The sequence below is a fragment of the Saccopteryx leptura genome, chromosome 4, assembly GCF_036850995.1.
Source record: "Saccopteryx leptura isolate mSacLep1 chromosome 4, mSacLep1_pri_phased_curated, whole genome shotgun sequence".
NCBI lineage: Eukaryota > Metazoa > Chordata > Mammalia > Chiroptera > Emballonuridae > Saccopteryx > Saccopteryx leptura.
In genome coordinates this window covers 63,060,614-63,087,371 of record NC_089506.1, presented here as the reverse complement: position 1 = coordinate 63,087,371, position 26,758 = coordinate 63,060,614, and the positions used below count along the sequence as shown (strand labels likewise).

Here is a 26,758-nt window from a genome sequence, read left to right as displayed (position 1 = left end):
CAAAGGAGAGGCACCCATCTGTTTCTCCACCCCTCCCCCTCTTCTTCCTCTCTGTCTCTCCCCCTCCAGCAGCCAAGGCTCCATCGGAGCAAAGTTGGCCCGGGCGCTGAGGATGGCTCTATGGCCTCTGCCTCAGGCACTAGAATGGCTCTGGTTGCAACAGAGCGGCACCTCAGATGGGTGGAACATCGCCCCCTGGTGGGCATGCAGGGTGGATCCCAGTCGGGCGCATGCAGGAGTCTGTCTGACTGCCTCCCTGTTTCCAGCTTCAGAAAAAAAAAAAAGTCCTACTCAGAACATAACCCAAAAATCACATATAGAATTTGGACAAGGGTGTGTGTACCATTCTTGGAAAATGATTGTATATCATGTGGGATTCCTCTTAATAATTGCTATATGACTAACAACATAGCCATTTAATTGATAGTCATTTTGATGAGAGAAAATTCTTTTAAAAATCTGTGATAATCTTTACTTAAATTAAATATGTTATAATACAAATATTGATTTTTGGCATATAAATGTTTAGTGATGTCAGCACATTTTTAAAAATTAATTCAAATTTAAATTTAACTTTTAATTTTTAGTTTTATATGAAACTTGAGATCCTAGAGAAATAACCAAATCCAGAAATAATAATACGTTAAATGTTAGCCCTTCTCAATGTTAGTTGAGACACCAGTACAGAAAATAAAATATCAGAGTATCCTACTTTTTTTTATCCTACCCTGAAATTATCTATTTTACTGCATAAAAATAGTTGATGCCTATAAAATTAACATTTTTCACAGTACATTTCAATGATCCCAGTGAAGACAAAATCCTTACATTTTTTGTGAATATTAATTTAATAGTAGAACATCTAAAATAAGTTATTGGAAATATCCATATACTGCTACAATAAAGGCAAGAACTATAATTTTAACATTTGGTACATGTTATGTTAGAATATAGAGAGTAGCCCTGGCCAAGGTTGGCTCAGTGGTAGAGCATCGGCCTGGCGTGCAGGTTCGATTCCCGGCCAGGGCACACAGGAGAAGCGCCCATCTGCTTCTCCACCTCTCCCCCTCTCCTTCCTCCCTGTCTCTCTCTTCCCCTCCCACAGCCAAGGCTCCACTGGAGCAAAGTTTGCCCGGGCGCTGAGGATGGCTCTGTGGCCTCTGCCTCAGGCACTAGAATGGCTCTGATTGCCGCAGAACGACGCCCCAAGATGGGCAGAGCATCACCCCCTGGTGGGCATGCCGGTGGATCCTGATCGGGTGCATGCGGGAGTCTGTCTGACTGCCTCCCCGTTTCTGACTTCGGAAAAATACAAAAAAAAAAAAAAAAAAAGAATAGAGAGAGTAAAGTCGAACCATTGTTATATTTTCTTTCTAATCTTTCATTTATACCCTCTTATGCCTACCTAAATTAGAATGTAGTCATTGTTAAGGAGAATATTGAATTAATCAATTAATTAACTAAAGTGTTTGAAATTTAGTTTTCTCTATTGTTAAAGTAAAACACAAAATGAAGACCAAATTTGAAAATTCCCTATACAGACAAAACCATTTAAAACACATAAGAAAAACTTAAATTATTCACTCTGCAAATAAGGAAAAGTTAACTTAAACTGCTTCTTATAAATGCTTCTGAAAATCATAAAAGAAACATAATATATTCCCTAAATTGTCATAGTTAACCACTTTAACCAATTCCCTATCTCTACAAAAACTCTAATGATATAACCAATTATTGCAAATGATAAACAGCTTCTGTATTTTTACTATGAAAGCTTTCTTCTAACAATATATGCTGAGCTCATTCCAGTGTGGATTTCAGAACTTACAGTTTAAGAACTGTTTTTATATGCACAATAAACTCTGAGTGAATACCATTTCGATTATCTCATTGTGAAAGCCTTTTGAGCCAAACTCTGTGGCACTGAGCTAATCTCACATCTATGAAATCAACTCTGTCCACTAACTACATCAAATATACGATTTAAAAGCTCAAAGTTCAAATTATATTTGAACGGAGTTCTGTAATGAAAATCAGCTGGAACCTATGTATTGATCAATAGAATCAATTCTTTAAAATATGGTTAAGATTCAAGAGTACTTATATCTAGTTACATTTTAAAAATAACTTTTAAAATTATATTCTGTCTTACTTATTAAGCTATCATCTCTTTAAAATATTGTGTAGTTCATTTAAGACAGTATAAATTATACTGTCAAGGAAACTGTATTATGATATAATTTTCAGCTTTAAAAGTGTTTCTAATTAAAAGGAATATGTTAATAAACTATTAGAAATGATCTAATAAAATCTGTTACCAAGCTTTCTATTAACTTAAAAGTAAACTTTATGCAATATAAACTCAAATAATTTTTTTTTACTAATGTCTGTGGTCTAAGACAGTGTTTTGAATTCTCAAAATGTTGTATTGTGTTATAGTATGTTAGCCTGTTAAATTATTTTAAAACAATATACTATTTTATTATTATTCTTTGTATATTTCTTCAAAATTATCGATATATAACATAAATACAAAAATTAGAGTATGTCAGGTATTATACTGTTGATCCTTATCTTTTCAAAACTTTTTTTTCTGAGATATGAAACAATTTGCCTCTTCTCTCTGAGATTTAAATACTTAATCAATCAAAAAGTATTAAGCTATATAACATTCAAGGTTGTTATGAAAATTTAATGATATATATTTTTAGATTTTCTGTACACATCATTGAATTATTGTATAATTTTTCCCTAGTAAGAGGGAGTGCTCAATGAAAAAGTTAGTGCTTATAAAAATAAAAATCAGTAGTCACTACCTAGGAGAAAAATAATCTTGAAATTCTTCATTTTTCAACTAATGTTTTCTCTATAAAACTATCATTACACATATTGCAAAGATAAATGTCCTGTTGTAAGTATATATTTTCATGAGACTGGATAAAGGGTAGTCAATGAATGATTTAGTGTATTTTTCTTCATGTAGTATCATGGCCTATCCTACAAGAATAACTTAGAAAAAGTTACTAAATCACTTCTTTACTTTGTCCTTGTACATGTCTCATATGAAAAGGCATTTACTGTTTAGTATTAATTTCTTTCTTCTTTTTTTGCGTGCACGAGAGAGACAGATAGAAAGATGGACAGACAGGAACAGACAAGCAGGAAGGGAGAGAAATGAGAAAAATTAATTCTTCATTGCTGCATTTTAGTTATTCGTTCATTGCTTTCTCAGATGTGCCTTGACTGAGGGGCTCCAGAAGAGCTAGTGTCCCTTGTTCAAGCAAGGGACTTTGTGCTCAAGCCAGTGACCCCTTGCTTAAAGCCATGACCCTGCACTCAAACAGAATGAGTTCATGCTGAAGTTAGGAACTTGGGGTTTTGAACCTGTGTCCTCTGTATCCCAGGCCAATGCTCTATCCGCTGAGCCACTGTCTGGTCATGCTGCCACTAATTTTTGTAAAACTCATTGTGAGAGTATTAAATCTAACAGAAATTCAATGACCAGCTTTAGCAAATAAAAAAGTTAATAGAATTATCCTTACTTTTTATTTTTAATCCATTGCTATAGCCATACTCTAAACTCCTGGGGTTTTTGTTGTTGTTTTTGTTTTTTGTTTTTAGTCAGTGAGAGGAGGAGAGACAGAGATATAGACTCCTGCATGTGCCCCAACTGGGATCCACCCAGGAAGCTCACTAGGTGAGATGTTCTGGTCATCTGGGGCATTGCTCCTTTGCTCAGCAACTAAGCTTTTCTAAGTGCCTGAAGTGGAGTTTGTGAAGCCATCCTTAGCTCCTGGGATCAACTTGCTCCAATCGAGCCATGTTTGCAAGAGGAGGAGGAGAGAGAGAGAAGTGAGAGGGAGAAGGACGGTGAAGCAGATGGACAATTCTTTTGTATGCCCTCACCAGGAATCAAACCTGGGACATCCACATGCCAGGCCAATGCTCTGCCACTGAGCCAGCTGGCCAGGCCTAAACTTTTTTAACTCAAAAATGAAAATATTCTAGATAGTTCTCAGTCCTGTCAATTAGATTGTATCTAAACTATTAATTATTTTATGTATGCCTAAAGTTTTCTTTACAAATCAATATTTACTAAAGAAATGTTTTATCTTATTTCCTCTTTTACTTGCCTTTAATTTTTATATCAGTCTCCTAATTTGATCAAAATAATGTATTTGTTTTCCTTCGAAATCTTTTCTTCCATTGTTCCGAAATCAATAAAAATTAAATAAATAAATGAGATAAAAATACTCCATATACTCAGTTGATCGTGCCATAATACCAAAGCATGTTTTCTTGTTCTTGACTTTCACACACCAAAAATATTAAGAATATCAATTCTAATTAAAAATATAGCTCTTAATTAAGCTATTCCCTTTCCATTTTTTTTACACCTACTTCATCTATGAAACCAACATGCCTCCTGAAGTACTGTGAAATAAATTTACTTGGCCATTCTGCTCCCAATTTTCTTTGCAGTCACCATAATGCACTTTCCACAAGCAGTAGAAGTAAAATTTTAAATGGCAAACTTAAGTATGCAACCTTTCTGCTTAAAAGCCATTTATAGATTTCCGCTCTTAGAATACTTCTAAAACATCTTGATCTTTTAAGTGAACAACACCTGCCCTCTGACTACTGCCATTCGACATTCCTCTTGATAGTTAGAATCCAGTATTAATTGCCTCATTTTATTTCATTTCGTAAACCATATTTTATTTTCTTCTTCTTTTTCTTCTTATCTTGTTCATTCTTTTTTTATACCTTCTCCTTCCTATTATTCTGGTTCAGTAATTTAATAGTCTATTTTCTCTTTCTGAAACCCAGTGACCTACCCCAACTCTTCACAATCATTAACCAACAGAATATTTGTCTATCATCTTCAGACTTCAGGAGTCCCGCACCTAGTTTAAAAACTGATTTTTCATGTCTGATCACTGACATTACAAAGACTTCACCTGAACGTCCTCCCAGGAAAGCTGCCCTCCCCACACCCAACTTGGAGCACAGCCATTACGTTGTTGCATTCCCTGAAGGGAGATGCAATCAAGCACCCAGACCTCCGTGGCAAGTCATAATCTAACATACTTTATTTGCCTTTTAAACCCAGATGCCTTTACTGCTAAATCTTTTAATCTGAAGTCTTTAGGCACCTGGTCCTCCTTAAAAGGGAGGAGGGGAAAACCTTGAAGATGCTTTTCCTGATGCTGATTCAGTACCCAGTACTTTTGAACTCCTAGCCCTCCCCACAACTCTCTACAAACCCATGGTCCATAAGCTGCCTGTGCCTTTGGTTCTGGGCTCCCTCCATTGAGAGAAGACTACCATGTCTTCCCTGACCAAATGACCCTCAAACTCCCCCTACACAGGTCCATAAAGGAAAACAGAACAAGAAGAGTAAGTGATTTCTCTAGTTTTGGTCTCCTGCTTTTACTACCAAAGAAAAAGTTAAAAAAATTTTTTTTTTTGATTTTATATTTGATGTTTTATTCAAGCAATGAGGCACCTGGTAGCTAAGTGTTCTCTTTTTTATGAAATGTATGTTTATTACTTCTACAATTTTTTATTAAATGTTTTGTTTGTTTTTATAACTAATGAGTATGAAATGTTCTTTATATATTTTAGATTTAAATACTTTTCTTGCTGTTTGGTTTATAAATATTTTCCCATCAATAACTTTCTTTCTCATAATATAATCCTTCACAAAAACATTTAAATAGAGATAAACATATCAAAATTTCCTTTTATAAAATATATTTTTGATGTCCAGTCTAAGAACTTTTTGCCTAGCCTGAGATTCAAATATTTCTCCTGAATTTTAAAATTAGTTATTTTATTTATAAATTATGAAACAGATTGTTTCATTGTTCTTTTCTGTTTATGTCCATTTGCATCAGAACCACTTATTAGAAAAATTATCTTTCTTTTATTGAATTACCATGAAACAGTAGATCTAAAGTTAAAAAAAAAAAAGAGTCTAACCAGGGGATGGCGCAGTGGATAGAGCATTGGCCTGGCACACGGAGGACCTAGGTTGCAAACCCAAGGACACAAGCTTGAGTGTGGGCTCATCTGGTTTGAGCAAGGCTCACCAGCTTGAGCCCAATGTCGCTGGCTTGAGCAAGAGATCACTCAGTCTATTGCAGCCCCCTAGTCAAGGCACATATGAAAAAGCAATCAACTAACAACTACGGTGCTGCAATGAAAATTGTTTCTCATTTCTCTCCCTTCCTGTCTGTCTCTATCTGTCCCTTTCTCTGTCTTTGTCTCTCTCTCTCTCTGTCACAAAAATATTAAAAAAAAACCTAAAGGTTAAAAAATGATACATCTTTCTGTCCAAAGTTTGAAAGAGAAAAAAAGGAAAATGTGATATCTTACCCACAGATAATCAAATCTTTCTCTGAATACTAGAAAGTCCATAAATCTATCTTCCACAAGAAGGTGAAGGACATGCCCTCACAGTAATCTGTAGGATATTTTGACTGCTTATTTTTGGAAATTGTACAGCTGTAGTGAACAACTGCTTATAAGTGTGGATACAACACAATGAGAAGCTCACTCTTGGTGCCAGCTTAGAAAAGTGTGAAGTGAGAAATAACTAACTGCAGTGAAAACTGCACAAAATAATCACCTCACATCTCTCCTTTACCCTAAGTAGTTAAGTATCCTAGCACATATATTATAATTTTAGTGTATTTTTTCAAAGGAAAGTTATAGCAAAAGTGTTTGTGTTATGTGTGTATTTTTGTGTGTATATTTTTAGGACAAATAAATTTATACAATGACCATAGAAGCATAGTTAACTTTCCTTATGTCATAATACTGCATATATTAGGACAATAGAAACAAAGACTGTGTGATTGCTATTGAGTCATTAGTACATATATCAATGACATATATTCAGCGTTTAATGACTATGTATTGTTGAAAGAATTAAAATAAATTTTACATTTAGAAAGAAACATTTTTTTTGTTTTTCTTATAATATGCTTTATGGCAATGTGAATAAGACTCTAGACTAACTATCACATATACATTAATTTTTTTTAAAACAGTCCATAGTCTTACTTTGAATTGTTCTATTTCAGTTTGTAATGCATAAACTTTAAGATCACACTTATATATGTAGTTAAATTTTAAGACTGAATGTATAAACTTTAAATTTTTATCTTAAAGCTCTAAGATTTTATTAATTCATAATTATAATCAATAGCAAATGTATTGGTTTTTTTTAAAAAAAATTTTGCTCCACTCAAGGCTGATTCTTAAAGCTTGACTTTCAGAATAAATATGTCTTCAAAACTTGCAGCTTAAATATGGAAGGAATTTTGTCAGTTAAATTTATCCTTTTTTTTCTTATTTATTTTGCTCTAGAAACAAGTACAATGCAAAACTAAACACCTTGAAATCTATTCTACAGTTCGGAGTACTAAATATATGCTTCTATTATTTTTTTCATGATAGTCCAATAAATGATACTGATCATCTTTTTGCTAAACTTTTTACAGGACAGGATGAAGGTATTGTCTAATAACAATGAGTGCATGTACAAATATTCGTAAACATGTGTATGTATGCCTACATGTGTCTATCTGTATGTGTGTATATACAGAGAGTTAGCAGGTCAGTAGGGGCACAAGTATGAAATGAGAAAATTTGGCCTTTTCAATTTATAGTAGAGGGTTATTGAGTGAATCTTCTTGTCTTACATCTTTCATCCAAGACCTCATTAACTTTTAGGATCTCTTTCCAAGATCTTAGAAGAGTATCTGAAGCAATGTTAGATGTGATTTAAGACTAGGTAAACAGAATTTTAAAACTGTCATTCTTTCTAAAATTCCTTTATAGTTGGCTTAAGAATAGAATACACTTTATTTTTAGTTATAGTATGTTTCAAAAGAATAATATTTTAATAGCTATTAGGTAAGTCCCATATGAAAGAATTTTCAACTAGGGTAAATGAATTGGGAGTGAAATTAAACTAAATGTCATATATAGAGGGTAAGCTTTAATACAGATAAAACACTGGGTAATTTTGAATGACTTGACTGAGCAAGTGAAGTGGTAAATTAAAGGAATTATCTGGAAAATATAGGCAATCAAATGTTTAATAAAAACTTTCATTTTAAAATATCACAGGGCTGCAATAACTTAAGATAGTCACTAAACTGTACAGCCTTCCTAGCTCCTAGATGTGGACCTCTCCACAACTCTCATGTGAAACATGTGTGTGGTTGGTGATGTGTGGCTAGGGTCCTGAGACTTCAGGAGTACACGCAGCAATCTGTTTCTACTCTCTGAGCTCCAGCCACACTTTCTAATCAAAACCCAATGACCAGACTACATTTGACTAATTTAAAATGTTTGTGATTATATGAAATGTTTTCACATTACATTTTCTATTGTTTATTATTGACATAAAAGGAGATTTGTTGCTTCTATTGTGCTTATCATTTATCTTGCCAATTTCCCAGGCATTATTACTGGTTTTATTTTTGTTTTAGTTGATCTTTCTAAATGTTTTAGATAGGAAATTTGTAAACATTACGACTTTGGAATTTTTATATTGGTAGATTTAAAGACTTTAATAATTTTATTGCAGTGAAATAAGGCTTCCAAAATAAGTTGAATAACATTAACAGTGATTGTAAACATTCTCATCTTTTCTGCCTTTACTGATATTATTAGTATTTAATCTTCATTATATGTTTGCAATAGATATTTAGTATATGAATTTTAGATAAATGTGAAATTTATTGTTATGTAAATTTTTCTTGGATGAATGAAGATATTTATTTCTGTTTTGAGGCAAATATTAGGTAACTAAGCTTTGTTTTTTGTCTTATCTGCTTAAATTAAAGAAACATTGTGATGATCTATATCACTAATCCATCTTTGCATTTATAGAATATAACTTACTTTTGAAGTTTTAGTCAGAAATCTCATTAAATTAAATTAAATGACAGGAAATTCTGTCATTTATTTGAGTAGTAATGACCCTACTATACTGTACTATGCAGTAATTGTAATTTCTGGAAGGGCAACTAAACTGTGCTCTTATTATTTAATAATAATGCAGGGGTGGGGGAATCTTAACCAGTCCACTGTACTTTATAGTAGAAAGGTATTCCCACTATTACCTTTGTCTTTCTGATGATACTAAGGACCAGGTACTAATCCTTTTACTGTAAGTGGTCCAAAGTCACCAAATACCACTGCTGAAAGAAAACATCTCCCCACTTGCAACTACCAATTCACTTTACTTACTCCTATCTTTCCTGTCATTCTTTTGAATTTCTGCTTGGCAGCTCTAGGTCATATGAATTTAAACTGCAATGGATTTATTGAATACAGATAGTTGAAATCAATAACTGAGTCAATCTGCACCAATCAACAATAGGACAAATATTTGCCTCTGAAATCTCCGTAAACAGGCTTCTTTCTACTTACAATTTCCCACTAGCAACCAACAGCATGCTCCTGTATAGTATAACATTGTCTTCTTTCAAGTAATCATAGCATATTAACCACTTACGAGCGAAGATTCAAGCATTATCAGTCACCATATCATCTTTAGGCAACATTTATATTATATGTAATCTTTGAACTAATTAAATTTATTGAAGCATTGTTATAATGTGGGAGAAGAGAAAAATACATATCTAAATGTTGCAGCCCTATTATCTCTGGAGAAACTAGGTATTTCAATATGGAACAAATATTTAATGCTTTAAAATACCTATTTTATAGTTAAATAAAATGTTGGACTTGATGAAATGCATATGTGTTTAATTCATTCTTGTAACATATCTCAAAGTTGCCATTTTTCTTCTCTGCATTTCCACTGAGTGTCATAAATTGTGTAAAAAATACTGATATTTTCTGGGAAAATTATAACTTTTAGTTAGATGCAAGAAAAATATTCCTACATTCTAGGCCCCTACTTATATATTATTGATTCAGATAATACATAATTCCTACTTCACTAATTTAAACAACTTTCTTGTTGCAGCTATTTGGGGATTATCTCATTGCTGTTACATGTGTGCATATATGCATGTGTATGTATGTGCATAATCTCACCTGGTGTGGCAGGGAGATAAGCAGCTCAACTACATAATAAAAGTGTATAGAAAACAGTAACCGGAGGTTAGTAAACTACACTCTATCTAAAGAAGCAGTATGTCATGGTTCTCAACCTTGTTTCTTAAATCAAAATTCCTTGTTTGAAATTCTGGTTTTAAACATTTATTAGCTGCTTAAAATTAAGCAAATTACTTAAAGATTATTATATTAATTCCCTGGTCTTTAAAATGAACACAATAACAATGAGCTTATCATTCTGTTACTAGGATTTACAAGATCATCTGAATAAAACATATCTGGCACATAGTAAATTTCAGGGATGGATACACATACATATATGCTCCTTTTATACTATTATAGACATTAGCTACTTTTTAAAACTTTTTTTTTAAAACAGTATTTAATAAAGACCTCACAATATGGAGGGATCTAGTTCATCAGATACTTGAAGGTAACTGCAGCTATGTCTGTGGCCAATATCTGGGATGCAGTGACTACAGAAGTTTCCTGCAGGCTACCATCCACTCACTGCCTCTGCACCATGCTGTTACGCTGAGACCTGTTAGCTGCTCCCGACAGCCTGGAGTTCCAAGCTGGACATGAGGAACTTGTTTCATGTTAACGAGTTAAATGTGTCTTCTTTTCAGCCTCGGCCCTTTATGCCTCTTCAGCGTCTCTCAGAAGCCTGTCTTCAGCTGCTTCCCTTGGCCCATTCACTCTTTTATTTACAATGTTACTTTCCTGACTTTCCAGAGAAATGCATTTTCATAACGTCCTTCATATAAAATTGAACAAAGACAATGTAGTATGTGTAAACATTTGCAAGGAATTTTCCATTACATAACCTCAGTATACAATCGATTCTTGCTCAGTCCCTCATGGATTCATATATGCCTCTAACAGGAGGTTCCATAAATTGTTTTTAATAACTCTGCTAGTACTTTTTTAAAAAATGTTATATCACCTTGCAGTGTATGAAGTACTTTCTCACAAAACACCTACTTCTTGTGAAATGCATGAGTTTATTAGGACAGGAATTATATATTTACAAATAGTTTCACAAATTAGGCCCATCAAGACTCAGATTTACTGAATCGTCTGTATTCTCAGTACAAATATAAAAAAATATATACAGCTCAAATTAAATTCCTTAATCATGTGTATAGTTCATAGTCAAATTCATGCTAAGTAGTGGCATGTTTCTTAACACATGCAATTATTTTGATAATGATTTATACATGTGTTCACTATTGTTACTATTACTCTTTTTCGCATTCTTGTAAAATGCAAACATTTTCTTGGATAATGGTTGTACATGACAAAATACTGTGCCACCACCATTTTTTTAACTTATAATATCAACTCCTTATAAATTGGATACATATCTTGTTCATATGCATATTACTAGTACGTTACATCATAACTTATATTTCTATATACCAAAGTAACAATAAATACTTAACTGAATCAAGCACTTAGTATACGTCAAGGGTTTTAACTGCTATTCTTTTCTAGCTAAACTTCAAAAAACATGTTAAATTAAAAAACAACAGGAAAACTGTGCAATCAGGAAAAAGTAAATACTCTAGGCCCTCAGTGCTTTCTTGGGGTACAGTTGGAGATTTGAGAGAAAGTTAAATCTTATTATTTTTCTTGTCTCAGTGCATTAACTTCACGTGTTGAAAGGATAAAATGTCATAGATAAACATCTCAGTCCAAAGAGCGGTTAAAAGTGCCTCCAAGGAAATTTGAAAATTATATTAAAAATATCAATTTAAATAAAAATAATTATAAAAAGACCGTTAGAAATAAAAAATTTTTAAGAAAAGTAAATAAATAATCATAGTCCTTCATTTAACAGTGTGTTTGATTATTGGAGATTTTAGAAATCACATTACAAAGGCAATTTTTTAAAAATTTAGATATGTTCCTAACAAGCTGGAACATTTGAAACTGTTAGATAATAACAGCTGACCAAGAGAATGCTCTGTTTTTAGGACTACAGGTCAGGAATTTTGTCCCACGGTCAGAGAGCTAAGAAGTTCATTCAGAAAGGGGCAGCAGGTGTCACAGAAGTGAGTAGAAATTGGACTGTGAGCCTCTGGCATCGTGAAAAGATGTGAAATGCTCTTAGATCCTCACATGAAAGACAATATGAAGTAAAGATAGATGTTTTAAAAATGAGTCTTATATTGTATTGCAATTCTGCAGTTTCAAAAATAAAGAAAAAAGTAAAAACTGAAATAAATAGATTTGAACAAGTGAATTTTTACTTATTTATTTTCACTAATTAAAATGAAATAACAACAGATCATTTTTAGAAAACCTTAAATACTAGTTCTTTCTTTTATAAAGATTTATATAAGAAATATTAAGACGTAATTTTTTTTTTAATCTCAGGGCATGGTTTATTTTTATTAAACTAGGTAAATTAAAAAAAACACACTGGTTTAAAAGTGTGGTTGAGTTTAAATGCACTTAATGCATGCCACTTACTAATAAGATGTTGAATTACTATTAATCTAAATTATTCAGTTCTTCAGCTATTTTGATTAATGTGCTTGTCTTTTGTTTTTATATTGAATCTCCATCAATGATAACATTCAAGCCAGTTGCACAGAAACCATACTATATATTTTCTCCCTTAAAACCCTTTCCTTCAACTGTGATTGGATAACAGGACTTGGGAAAACAATCTAAAATTGATTTAATTATAACAACTCTGTATCTAAATTTATGAACAAAAGATAAATCAACAAATAAATATGTGAACACAAAATACAATGTACAGGTGATGTACTGAAGAATTATATACTTGAAACTTATATAATTTTCTTAACCATTGTAACCCCAAATAAATTCAATAATAATATAATATAAAATAAGCAACAATTATGTATATTTCTCTCCATGTTCACAGCTAACACCCTAGCAAAAATCACTACTGCAGTACTGAAATCATTTCAAATAAATTACTTTATACATGCAACTCAAATGATCTGTATGATACCTTTACATAAACACACACACACATACACACACACACACTGCAGCTTAATCAAGATGTTTAAATACAGCTTTAATATGACTATCTTTGTTGTGTTGAACTGCACATATTGTATTTGAAGGTTATTACCTTTATGTAGCAATATGTATTGTTTTCCTATTGCTTACACAATAAATTCCTACAAACTTAGTGTCTTAAAACAACGTAAATACAGGCTCCGGCTGGTTGGCTCAGTGGTGGAGCGTCAGCCAGGCATGTGGAAGTCCAGGGTTCGATTCCTGGTCAGGCCACACAGGAGAAGCGCCCATTGCTTCACCACCCTTCTTCCTCTCCTTTCTCTCTATCTCTCTCTTCTCCTCCTGCAGCCAAGGTTCCACTGGAGCAAAGTTGGCCTGGGTGGTGCTGAGGCTGGCTCCATGGCCTCTGCTTCAGGTGCTAGAATGGCTCCAATTGCAGTCAAGCGAAGCCCCAGAGGGGCCGAGCATTGCCCCCTGGTGGGCATGCCCCGTGGATCCGGGTCAGGGTACATGCGGGAGTCTGTCTGTCTGCCTCCCCCCCCCCATGCTTCTCACTTCAGAAAAATACAAAAAAAAAAAACCCACAAAGAAACAGAATTCTGAAATGTTCATTGGACAATACTCAAAGCATTAGGGGAACCGCACACATTTCCAAAGGCTTTAGGGTTGAATCCATTTTCCTGCCCTTCTTCTAATTCCCCAATCTATGTCTGCTTTAATCTTCAAAGTTAGCAATAGTCATCCAATTGAGTATTTTTCTTGAATTTTTTTCTGCCACCTTCTTCCACATTTAAGAATTATTTTTTTTATTTCATTAGCTCCACCAGGATAATCCAGAATATTATATTTTTTAAGTTTAGTTAGCAGCAGCATTAATTACAAGTGTTAGTTTAAATATCCTTTGCTATTTAATATAACATATTCATAGGTTTCAACGATTGCACGTGGGCATCTTTGGGAGGCTAGTATTTCAACGATCACAGCATATATAATTAAACTTCGTAAACCTCAAAATATGACATTATTAATCAGAATATATTCTCCAGCTACCTATGTGGCTTTGTTTTATGCCTTGCCAAAGTATTCCTACTTATTACAATAAAATATAGGAAAAAAATGTCATAAATCTTTATATGATAGCAATTAATTAGCTGATAAAAATAGGGTGGCATTAACATATGAAGTTAAAAACCCACAGATCAGGCCCTGGCTAGTTGGCTCAGTGGTAGAGCATCGGCCTCGTGTGCAGGAGTCCCAGGTTCGATTCCCGGCCAGGGCACACAGGAGAAGCACCCATCTGCTTCTCCACCCCTCCCCCTCTCCTTCCTCTCTGTCTCTCTCTTCCCCTCCCGCACCCAAGGCTCCATTGGAGCAAAGTTGGCCCGGGGCCCTGAGGATTGCTTCATGGCTTCTGCCTCAGCACTAGAATGGCCCTGGTTGCAACAGAGCAACACCCCAGATGGGCAGGGCATCGCCCCCTGGTGGACATGCCAGGTGGATCCCGGTCGGGTGCATGAGGGACTCTGTCTGACTGCCTCCCCGTTTCCAACTTCAGAAAAATACAAAAAAATAAACCTCAAAAAAAAAACAAAAACCCAGAGATCACATTAACCTCCCTCTCCAACTGTAAACCCTGTCAGTTAAATCCTAGTACTTTGGAAATTAGAGTGAACATTCAGTTATCTTAATTCTTTATCCACTCAGTATACTATAATAGAGATCGTACCAAGTAAATGCAAAGTAATCTTCATTCTCTGTTGCCAGTGACATGACAAAGAAGATGTTCACAATATCTGAAACAAGTTCCTTCAATTTTTGTAAAAATTCAGTTATAGTCATAGAAACTGGAACAATCATTTCTAATTGAATTCAGTAGTAGTCAATGTACTGTAAGCCCCAGTTTCTATTAATCTTTCTCACTAGCCACAGAAAACTGCTTTGTTAACATATTGCATTTCCTATAACCCCTGCATATTTTAAATCCTAAGTTAAATTTATGATCTGCATTTCTTCTTATTAAAATCTATTAATTTTGTTCAACCATCTGGGTGAGGACAGGGAGGAAGTTGGTGAGTATGACCCTGAGAAAAAAGATGCCTACTAAAAAAGTCCTTCGGTGTATATCTGAGCTAATATTAAAAAACAAAAACAAAAACATAAAACCCAAAAAACAAAAACGGAACCTAGTAACCATTTCCACACAAGGACCTCTCATGCAAATTGCACTTTTGGGGGATGTCTGCACTGAACTGACTGCCTCTGCATTGAACTGCCTGCCTGCACTGTTTTTGCCTTCTGAGCCTGCCCTTATAATGGAGTTTCTGGAAGCCTATTTCAACTGAAGCTTTCCCCATCCAATTAGAACTGTGCTGCTACACCACCATGAACATCTTCACTGACCAATCAGAACAACTCCATTCTGACCAATCAGGAAAGTGCTTTTTGAATCAATTGAACTGTGCAGATTTAGCATCTTCATCTGCATGAGAAAAGATCAATTAAGGACAAAGGACAAAGACTTCTTTCTATATAAACCAGATGCCCTCTGGCTTGGGCAGTGCACTTTCCTTTTCAACAGAAGACTGAAGACTGCATTTTCCTGACTGAGCTAAAAAACCAAGGATGTCCTGCAAGAGCGAAGTGGAGCAGACCAGAGCAGAATGGCACAGAATGAACTGCACAGTGAAGCCGACCAGCACAGAACAGATCATCAAGGACCAGAGCTGAGTTCTCTAGCCAGAGAGGTGCCTAGGTTCCAGTTTGCTTCACAGTTGTATTGTACTGAAGTTAAGCTGTTTCAAAATAAAGTTTTCTTCTTCACTGTGTCCCAAATTAGGGATTCCTATTGGCATTGAATTGGCTTCAATCAGCATTGGTTTACAGGAGCAAGTCATGTATTTCACCAACATTTGTCAACACAAGTTTATTTCCATTCAGGAGAATTCCCTTTGGCAGTTATGGGACTGAGAAGTTTACACATATAACACACGAATTCTAATGATATATTAAGATGTAAAAGAAACAAAAAAGTATATGGAATTTACCCAAAGAGCCTCAGCCTTAAGTTCCCTCTACCACCACCTCCCCACAGTGGAAACCTGCACAAACCACATGAGCTTTATTTAGTTACCTTTTCTTTCCACAGTACTAATTTTTGTGCACATGTTTAATGGAGCTGTATGTTTGATTCTGTCATTCCATGAAATTCTCCAATGAGATGTGTATATGGTAGTCAGTCTTCCTTGAGCACAGAGCACCTTCAGTCACACATCTAATTACCTTTGTCCTTACAGTAGCTGATTCAGGATAGTAGAAGAAGAAGAAATCAGGAGGTTCAAAGGAAGAGAGTAGTTCCACGACCTTAAACAAGGCTTTAGATATAATTTTGTTTGCAAATAGTGTGAAGATTCATAACAAGCAAACAAACTTTCAAATGTTTTTTATCTTCCTTTACTCTTAATCAGGTGGTAAGGTATTTATGACTGTCACTATCTATTTCTGTTTTGATAAATTTGTGAAACAGAAGCTATCAGGACATTGTTCTCTGACTAGAACCAAAAAGTATTGCATGCCTTGGCTGGTTTGTTCAGTGGTAGAGAATCAGCCCAGTATGTGGATGTTCTGGGTTCAATTAGTGGTTGGGGCACACAGAAGAAGCACTCATCGGCTTCTCCTCTCCTCCCCCTCTCACTTCTCTCTCTCTTTCTCTTTCTCTCTCTCCCACTCTTATAGTCATGGCTCATTGGAGTGAGTTGGCCCTGGACGCTGAAGATGCCAACACAGCCTCTGCCTCAGGTGCTAAGAAAAAACTTGGTTAGAGCAACAGATAAATGGCCCCAGATGAACCTAGCATCACTGCTTAGTAGGCTAAATCAGTGGATCCTGGACAGGGCATATGCAGGAGTCTGTCTCTGCTTCCATTTCTCTCATTGAATTAAAAAAAAAAAGTAGTGCATTGTATCTTACATGAAAGTGGCTCAAACTAAAGCAATTGTCTTTTTTTTTTGCCTTTTCTTAATGTTACTTTAACCATTTTTTTTCTTTTTGAATTTTTATTAATTTTAATGGGGTGACATCAATAAATCAGGGTACATATGTTCAAAGAAAACATGTCCAGGTTATCTTGTCATTCAATTATGTTGCATACCCTTCACCCAAAGTCAGGTTGTCGTTCGTCACCTTCTATCTAGTTTTCTTTGTGCTCCTCCCCCTCTCCCTTCCCCTCTCTGTTCCTCTCCTCCCCCCCCCCCGTAACCATCACACTCTTGTCCATGTCTCTTAGTCTCGTTTTTATGTCCCACCTACATATGGAATCATGTAGTTCTTGTTTTTTTCTGATTTACTTATTTCACTCCGTATAATGTTATCAAGATCCAACCATTTTGGTGTAAATGATCCAATGTCTTTATTTCTAATGGCTGAGTAGTATTCCATAGTGTATATGTGCCACATCTTCTTTATCCAGTCTTCTTTTGAAGGGCTTTTTGGTTGTTTCCATGTCCTGGCCACTGTGAACAATGCTGCAATGAACATGGGGCTGCATGTGTCTTTACGTATCAATGTTTCTGAGTTTTGGGGGTATATACCCAGTAGAGGGATTGCTGGGTCATAAGGTAGCTCTATTTTCAGTTTTTTGAGGCACCACCATACTTTCTTCCACAATGATTGTACTACTTTACAATCCCAACAATAGTGAATGAGGGTTCCTTTTTCTTCACAACCTCTCCAACATTTGCTATTACCTGTCTTGCTAATAATAGCTATTCGAACAGGTGTGAGGTGGTATCTCATTGTAGTTTTGATTTGCATTTCTCTAATAACTAATGAAGATGAGCATCTTTTCATATATCTGTTGGCCATTTGTATTTCTTCCTGGGAGAAGTGTCTGTTCATGTCCTCTTCCCATTTTTTATTGGATTGTTTGTTTGTTTGTTGTTGAGTTTTATGAGTTCTTTGTATAGTTTGGATATTAAGCCCTTATCTGAGCTGTTGTTTGAAAATGTCACTTCCCATTTAGTTGGCTGTCTGTTTATTTTGTTGTCAGTTTCTCTTGCTGAGCAAAAAGTTCTTATTCTGATGTAGTTCCATTAATTTATTTTTGCCTTCACTTCCCCTGCCTTTGGAGTCAAATTCATAAAATGCTCTTTAAAACTAAGGTCCATGAGATTAGTACCTATGTCTTCTTCTACGTACTTTATTGATTCAGGTCTTATATTTAGGTCTTTGATCCATTTTGAATTAATTTTAGTATAAGGAGACAAACTGTGGTCGAGTTTCATTCTTCTGCATGTAGCTTTCCAGTTTTCCCAGCACCATTTGTTGAAGAGGCTTTCTTTTCTCCATTGTGTGTTGTTGGCCCCTTTATTGAAAATTATTTGACCATATATATGTGGTTTTATTTCTGGACTTTCTATTCTGTTCCATTGGTCTGAGTGTCTATTTTTCTGCCAATACCATGCTGTTTTGATTGTCATGGCTCTATAATATAGTTTGAAGTCAGGTATTGTAATGCCCTCAGCTTCATTTTTTTTCCTTATGATTGCTTTGGCTATTCGGGGCTTTTTATAGTTCCATATAAATCTGATGATTTTTTGTTTCATTTCTTTAAAAAAATGTCATTGGAATTTTGATGGGAATTGCATTAAATTTGTATATTGCTTTGGGTAATATGGCCATTTTGATTATATTTATTCTTCCTATCCAAGAACAAGGAATATTTTTTCATCTCATTGTATCTTTTTTGATTTCCCTTAACAATGCTTTGTAGTTTTCATTATATAGGTCCTTTACATTTTTTGTTTAGTTTATTTCTAAGTATTTTATTTTTGTTGTCGCAATTGTGAAGGAGATTATTTTTTGAGTTCGTTCTCAAATGATTCATTGCTGGCATATAGAAAGGCTATGAACTTTTGTATATTAATTTTGTATTCTGTGACCTTACTGTATTGGCTTATTTTTTTAAATAATCTTTTTATGGAGTCTTTGGGGTTTTCAATGTATAGGATCATATCATATGCAAAAAGTGATACCTTTACTTCTTTTTTGATATGGATGCCTTTTATTTCTTTATCTTGTCTGATTGCTCTGGCTAGAACCTCTAGCATCATGTTAAATAAGAGTGGAGAGAGTGGACAACCCTGTTTTGTTCCTGATTTAAGGGGAAAGCCTTCAGTTTTATGCCATTTAATATGATGTTAGCTGATGGTTTATCATATATGGCTTTTACCATGTTGAGATATTTTTCCTTTATACCCATTTTGTTGAGAGTCTTAAACATAAAGTTTTGTTGTATTTTATCGAATGCCATTTCTGCATCTATTGATAAAATCATGTGGTTTTTGTTCTTTGTTTTGTTGATATGGTGTATTACGTTAAACATTTTATGTATGTTGGACCATTCTTGAGATTCTGGCATGAATCCCACTTGATCATGATGTATTATTTTTTAATATGTTGTTGTATTCGATTTGCTAGTATTTAGTTTAGTATTTTAGCATCTGTATTCATTAGAGATATTGGCATGTAGTTTTTTTTGTGTGTGTCGTCCTTGCCAGGTTTCCATATGAGGGTTATGTTGGCCTCATAAAATGTGTTTGGAAGTATTGTTTTTTCTTCAATTTTTTGGAAGATTTTGAGTAGAATAGAAATGAAGTCTTCTTTGAATGTTGATAGAATTCACTAGTATAACTGTCTGGGCCTGGACTTTTATTTTTGGGGAGGTTTTTAATAGTTTTTTTTCTATTTCTTTCCTGCTAATTGGTCTGTTTAGGCTTTCTGTTTCTTCTTGACTCAGTCTAGGAAGGTTGTATTGTTCTATGAATTTATCCATTTCTTCTAGATTGTTGAATTTAGTGGCATATAGTTTTTCGTAGTATTCTACAATAATTCATTGTATATCTATGATGTCTGTGGTGATTTCTCCTCTTTCGATTTGGATTTTGTTTATATGAATCTTTTCTCTTTTTTCCTTGGTGAGTCTTGCCAAGGGTTTGTCAATTTTGTTGATCTTTTCAAAGAACCAGCTCCTTGTCCTATTAATTTTTTCTATAGTTTTTCTGTTCTCTATTTAATTTATTTCTGCTCTGAGTTTTATTATCTCCTTTCTTCAGCTGGTTTTGGGTTGTCTTTGTTCTTCTTTTTTTAGTTCGTTAAGGTGTGAAGTTAAGTGGTTTACTTGGGCTCTCTCTTGTTTGTTCATATAGGCCTGAAGTGATATGAACTTCCCTCTTATCACTGTAAAGCAATTGTCTTAATGCCTGCTAAATCAAGGGTATTTGCAGTCCCATTACTAAAATTATATGCTTTAAGTTCTTAAGTGATGACAAAATAAAGGGTATGTGTGTATGGGTGATGTTTCAGGAGAGGGGGATCTAAGATTTTATCTAGATTTTTATCTATATATGTTTGTCTCAGTTTCTCAATATTGAGTGGGTCAACATAATAAGCAAAATAAATCCAGTCTGATGCAAGCAAAACACAGTGACTAGTCTGTGCCTCATCTCTATTTCTCTATAAGATTTTGTCTCGGAGAACTTTCCCAGAGAAGACCAAAGCTCTTCTGTAACAACTTGGTCCCACTGAGAAAAACAAACAAATAACAAACAATAAAAAACACACAGAGCCTGACGAGGCGGTGGTGCAGTGGATAGAGCATCAGACTGGGATGTGGAGGACCAAGGTTTGAGACCCCAAGGTCACCAGCATGAGCACAGGCTCATCTGGTTTGAGCAAAGCTCACCAGCTTGGGACCCAAGGTCGCTGACTTGAGCAAGGTGTTACTCAATCTGCTGAAAGCCTATGGTCAAGGCACATATGAGAAAGCAATGAATAACTAAGGTGCTGCAACGAAAAACTGATGATTGATGCTTCTCATCTCTCTCCGTTCCTGTCTGTTTGTCCCTATCTATCCCTCTCTCTGACTCTCTCTCTCTCTGAAAAACAAAACAAAACAAATCAAAACAAAAGCACAGAAAACGTCTAAGGAAAAAAAGAACACAAATCCCTGGAAAATTTTCACTCTTATCTTTCAGAAAAAAAAGTAAGCAATAAGACTTCCTAGCTGTTGCATTTTTAAAATACACATTATATACCATTCCTTCATTTAAAAAAAAATCCAAATTTCTAATAATGGGCCTAGTTTCTGCCCATAGTACATGTATATCTGTAATTTGATTTGCATGAGTCAGAAACTTCATCTCACTTAGAGTAAATTTTTGTCCTACTGTTAAAATGAGGTGAACCTGAGACTGACCACCAGATTCTCAAGAAAGACCTCCAACCTGAGAGTTAACAGTCATTGTAACATTTTTGAAAGATCTGTGTTGAAAATTTTCTCTATTAATTTGCTACAACCATCTCCCCAATTCTTTCTCATTAGAAGACAATAAATTAAAAAAAAAATTATCGCCTGGTTAAGCACACAATTTAATCAATTTAGCTACCTTTTTCAATGGACTTTTCTCAAATTCCAGTACCTGGTCTGTAAAGACCTTAAACTTGTTTTTCCAAAAAGTCATGTCTCTTTCACCAGCCAATCATTGTAGAAAACTCTGAGAATTAACTTGCAAACTAACAACTGAGCTTGCCACAATTTATGGATATTGGTAGAAGAGAGAAATTTCTAGTGTCAGAGATGAAATTCAGTTTATTGTTCACCAAGCCCAAATAGCAGTAGGCAGTGTATCAGCATTCTACCCAGAGTTTCCATAGCCCAAATTTCTGCATGTCTATGAGAGATGGGTCTGATGATATCTGCAAACATTCAGTTATGTTACAGGAGAGAGTGACTGAGCTTGTAGAATTTAAATGTTATATAATGTGCGGGGCACATGTCAGGCTTTTCCTTTGGTGCTCTAAAAACATCTTTTAAAATTTAATCTAAAGTGAAGAGTAGTCAGTGCCTTCCTTACATGGTATAAAAAAGTGTAAGAATTCCGTGGAAAATTATTTCCCATAAATTAACACATAAAAATATTAACAGATGATGAAAATGTGATGAATGTAGAAGTGGTTACCTGAATATGTATATTTGTCAAAAATTATGAACTAATACTCTAAAAGTGAAAATATTTTATTATATGCATATTATATCGTTACAGTTATATTAAACTAGTAGGTAAGCTTCAGAATTTTATGTAACAAAGCTTTTGAATTGAGAATTCAGAACAACAGAATCCAGGTATCACCAAAGCAAATGTGCATGGTTTGGCTTAAGTGATTGTTAATAAAAGTGTACATAGAATATGTACCTAAAAGTAGACAATTCCAATAATTCATTTACTAATTTTAAATCTTGACAGTATGTTACTGGCAATATTACTATTTTTTAAGGCTCTGCTTCATGACTTTCACAAACAATGGTACCCATTCCATCCCTCATCTCCACTAACATAATTTGTGTTCATATAGAATGTTGGTTACATAGCACTTTACTGGTAGAAAGTCTCTTTCGCAAATTTGTTGCATCTCTCTTGAGGATGCTTTGCTAAGTTTTCAAAGGACATTTCACTTCTCCTTGGTATCACTTATTTTGATAACAATTATTTTTTATTACTGTTTTCTAAAAAAAACCTATGCACTTAAAATTATGCCTAGATCATACTAAAGACTCAATATAAAATTCAAAATAATAAATTGATCCTACAATATCTGAACACTCTTGAGCCTTTTCTGATAAACATGTTTGCTCTTATAATTGTTTTTCTCCTAGAAAAGTGTTGGTCTCCTATCACATAGTCTTCATTGCCTATAGTTTGCAGGACTTCCTTACTTCAAATGACCTACTAAAAGTTTGTGTTTTAGTAAGACGTGCCATTTATATCAGAACATGAAAACTTGGAGACATTTATGAGATCATTTTCTAAAAAGGGAAACAAAAGTCCTCTCTCAGTGGTGATTTTATTCATGTAGAATTCTAAATGACACATTTATGATATGACATTTCCTTGTCAAAGAACATTGTAGTCATTATCATTGTCTGCATAATCTTTCAGATTCTTCAGGGAATATTACCATTACTGAATGTATGAATACCTTACACTTGAAAGTTGAGGTTAATGAAACTTAGAATCCATATAAATAAGATATCCTGGACACCTGTTAATATAACTGTATATAGAAATAAACTGCTTTAAGACAACTAATTAAACAAACCTTATAAGCCTAATAAAATATATCATATAAAAATTCAAGCTAATATTTTTTGTCTTTCTAAAAATTTAATAAGCATTTCTAAAAGTTACATTGTTGTGACACTAGCAGTTAACATTCTGCTTACCCCAGCATTTAAGGCATTAAATTGAAAGTCATGTTCTTTAAAATAATTAGGTTAATTTTATCACTTTCCAATTTCACCATTTTTGGTGGTAAATTACTTGAGGTTAATAATTAATTTCTACTGTTGGTTCATTGAAAAACAAAAATATTTTATGTGAATAGGAACCAAACTATTGATAACTTTTTTCATCAAACCAATAATACATAATAATTTGAGTATTACAATATAAAGTGACAAAAACCACATATTTTATAGCCATTTTTATTAGCTTATCTCAAAATGTAAGGTACTTATAATTACAATTAGAAACACTTCTGGTTTAGTTGTAATAAAATTAATTCCTTATTGGAGAGAGGGGAATGTGAAAAAAAAATAATTACAGAGATCCAAGATTATGATGGAGTAGGAAAAAGTTACAACACCCTCCTCATTGGAATAAACTGAAATGATAACTAAAATATTGAACAATCAATGTAAATAATCAATTGAAGACAGGCAGAACTTAAGTTTTATAACCAAGGAGACTGGTAAGAAGGGTGAAGATCTAAAAAGATCTAACCTCATACCCGTGTGAGGAGGTTGAGTAACTGGAAGGATATCTCAGCAGCAAAGGTCCCCCATTGAAGAGTGTGGCATCTACACATCCACACTGAGTTCCCCAGCCAGAAGCACTAGAGGCAGAAAGAGGGGCCTACAAAACATTTGACTGTGAAAGTCAGTGGGTTTCTATCCATCAGGATAGAGAGGATTCTGCTAAAACCCCAAGTGTCCTATTAAAGACACAAAAAATCTAATTGGCATCCTCTCACCCTGGCCTCCTGTGGAAGGAGGGTGGCTCAGAGCATGCTAGACTTGTGTCATGAAAGACTGGGCTGTGTAGCTCTGGGGAGACAGCTGAAGGAGGGACAGCATCCAGAGGCCTTGTGTTGAGTCATTTTCCAACTAACCCATAGTTGCTACCATTTTTCAGTGGACCACTTCCCTTCATGTGGCATCAGCCAGGGATTAAAGATGGTCAAGATGATTAATCATCAGAGAAATACAAATTAAAATCACAATAAGATATCACCTCTTAACTCTCAGAATGGATATAATGAATAAATCAACCAACAACAAGTGTTTCAGTGGATGTAGAGAAAAGGGAACCCTTGTACACTCTTGGTGGGACTGAAGATTGTTGCATTCACAATGGAAAACATTATGGCGTTACCTAAAAAAAAAAAAAAAATTGTTATTAAAATGAGTTTTTGATCCAGAGATTCCATTATGGTATGTATCCAAAGAAATCCAAAACACTAATTCAAAAGAATATATGCATCCCTATGTTCATTGCAGTATTATTAACAACAGCCAAGCTATGAAGCAACCCAAGTGCCTATCAGTAGAAAAGTGCATAAAAAAGAAGTGGTACATTTATAAAATGGAATATTACTTGGCTACAAAAATGAATGAATGCTTACCATTTGTAACAGCTTGAATAAACTTAGAAGATATTATGCTCAATGAAATAATTCAGTCAGAGAAAGATAAATGAGATAAATGCCATATGATTTCACTTACATGTGGAATCTAAAAAAAAAATAAATGAACCAACAAAACAGAAACAGACTCATAGATAAAGAGAACAGCCTAATGACTGCCAGAAAGAGGAAGAGGTGGAAGTTGAGTAAAAAAGTTAAAGAAGTCTGAGAAGTACAGATTGATAGTTACAAAATAGTCATGGGGCTGTAAAATACAGCATAAGACATATAGTTAACAATATTGTAATAACTATATATGCATGGTGCCAGGTAGGTAGTGGAAATATTGGGGATAATACTTTATAAATTATATGATTTTCTGATCACTTTGCTGTACATATGAGACTAATACAAAATAATATCAAGTAAAAAATTTAATTGAAAAAATTTTGAATAAAATAAAAAAGTAATTAGGCAACATAAAAAACAAAGAAAATACAACTTTAAAATGTGCATTTTAGTTCACAGTTCACATTAATTAAGTGTTTATTCTAACAATAAAGTTGTACAGACAGGTGATATAACTTTTTTCTAAAGGCACTTATTACTTTGTGTAGGTAAATTGTAAATATATAATAGCTAAAAAAAACTAGATTGAGGATAATTAAAATAGTATATATATTTTACTTATGTCAATACAATTCTTTCATTGATCATTTCATTGATTAAATCAGTGGTAGTCAACCTGGTCCCTACCACCCACTAGTGGGCATTCCAGCTTTCATGGTGAGTGGTAGCGGAGCAACCAAAGTATAAATACAAAAATAGATTTAACTATAGTAAATTGTTTTATAAAGATTTATTCTGCCAAACTTAGCGAAAATCCGACATAAAGTACTTGGTAATTATTATTATATGCTTTAACTTGCTGTAGCTCTGCTTTATAAATTTTATAAAGTAAAGTTACTTCCCTACTTTATAAAATGCCATTACTGTGGAACCGGTGGGCAGTTAAAAATTTTCACTACTAACAGAGATACAAAAGTGGGAGGTAGGTAGAAAAAGGTTGACTACCCCTGGATTAAATCAACAAATAAGATTTGAAAATGTATATGCCAGGTCATGCATCAGATACTCAATATACAATAAGGACAACATAGAAACAGTGTTTTGATTCAACTTACAATAAAACATACTGGTATGTAAACTTATTCAAAGAAATATGTAAACACAATCTATGACATATATTATGATGCATCAGAAAAACAGTAAAAATGATTTTAAAAATAAGCCTTTTTCTTATGTATTTGGTTCTAGAAAGGAGACTTAAATGATAAAGTGACCCCAGCCATTTATATAAGAAAACATATCTACTACTTAATTTTTTCAAGTATGGGGATAGCAGGTTCAAAACAATATCATTGCTTTTGAAGGGATTAAAATAAGGCATTGCACATTTTTAGAACAATTTTAAGAAAAGCCCCAGCTGCTTTTGATGCTGATACAAAAGTAACATCTCTGACTCTTGGAATAGACAGCACATATCTCACAGCTGCAGCAATCAAAGGAGGTCCTGGTGTAGCACGTACAAGCCCTCAAGCACTTGCAGCAGTCAGAGGAGGCCTTGAAGAGGAGACTGCAAGCCATGGAGGTGGTCCTTCATGGCTCAGGTTGGGAATCGCAGGTGAAGGATTCCACCCTCATATTTGAAATCCCCCCTCTTAGTCCCCAAGTTTCCCTTTATCAGTGTTATAGGTTCATCACTGATCAAGAGGCAGATAGAGCATGATCAGCCCCTGGCACCGGGTGGAGGTGCTGTCGGAGAAGCAGATGTCACTCAGCACGCAGTATTTAAGCAATACCCCTGCAGAGTTCCCAGATCCGTGCAAGCAATATTGTCAGCAGGTTG

General features: G+C 34.4%; 1 non-coding gene across 1 annotated transcript; it reads left to right on the top strand.

The window, feature by feature from the left end:
• The first annotated feature begins 14,316 nt into the window (after nucleotides 1–14,316).
• Nucleotides 14,317–14,392, top strand: TRNAT-CGU (transfer RNA threonine (anticodon CGU)). Its single transcript has one exon. It is a non-coding gene; the product is annotated as a tRNA-Thr (tRNA).
• Nucleotides 14,393–26,758: the final 12,366 nt, after the last annotated feature.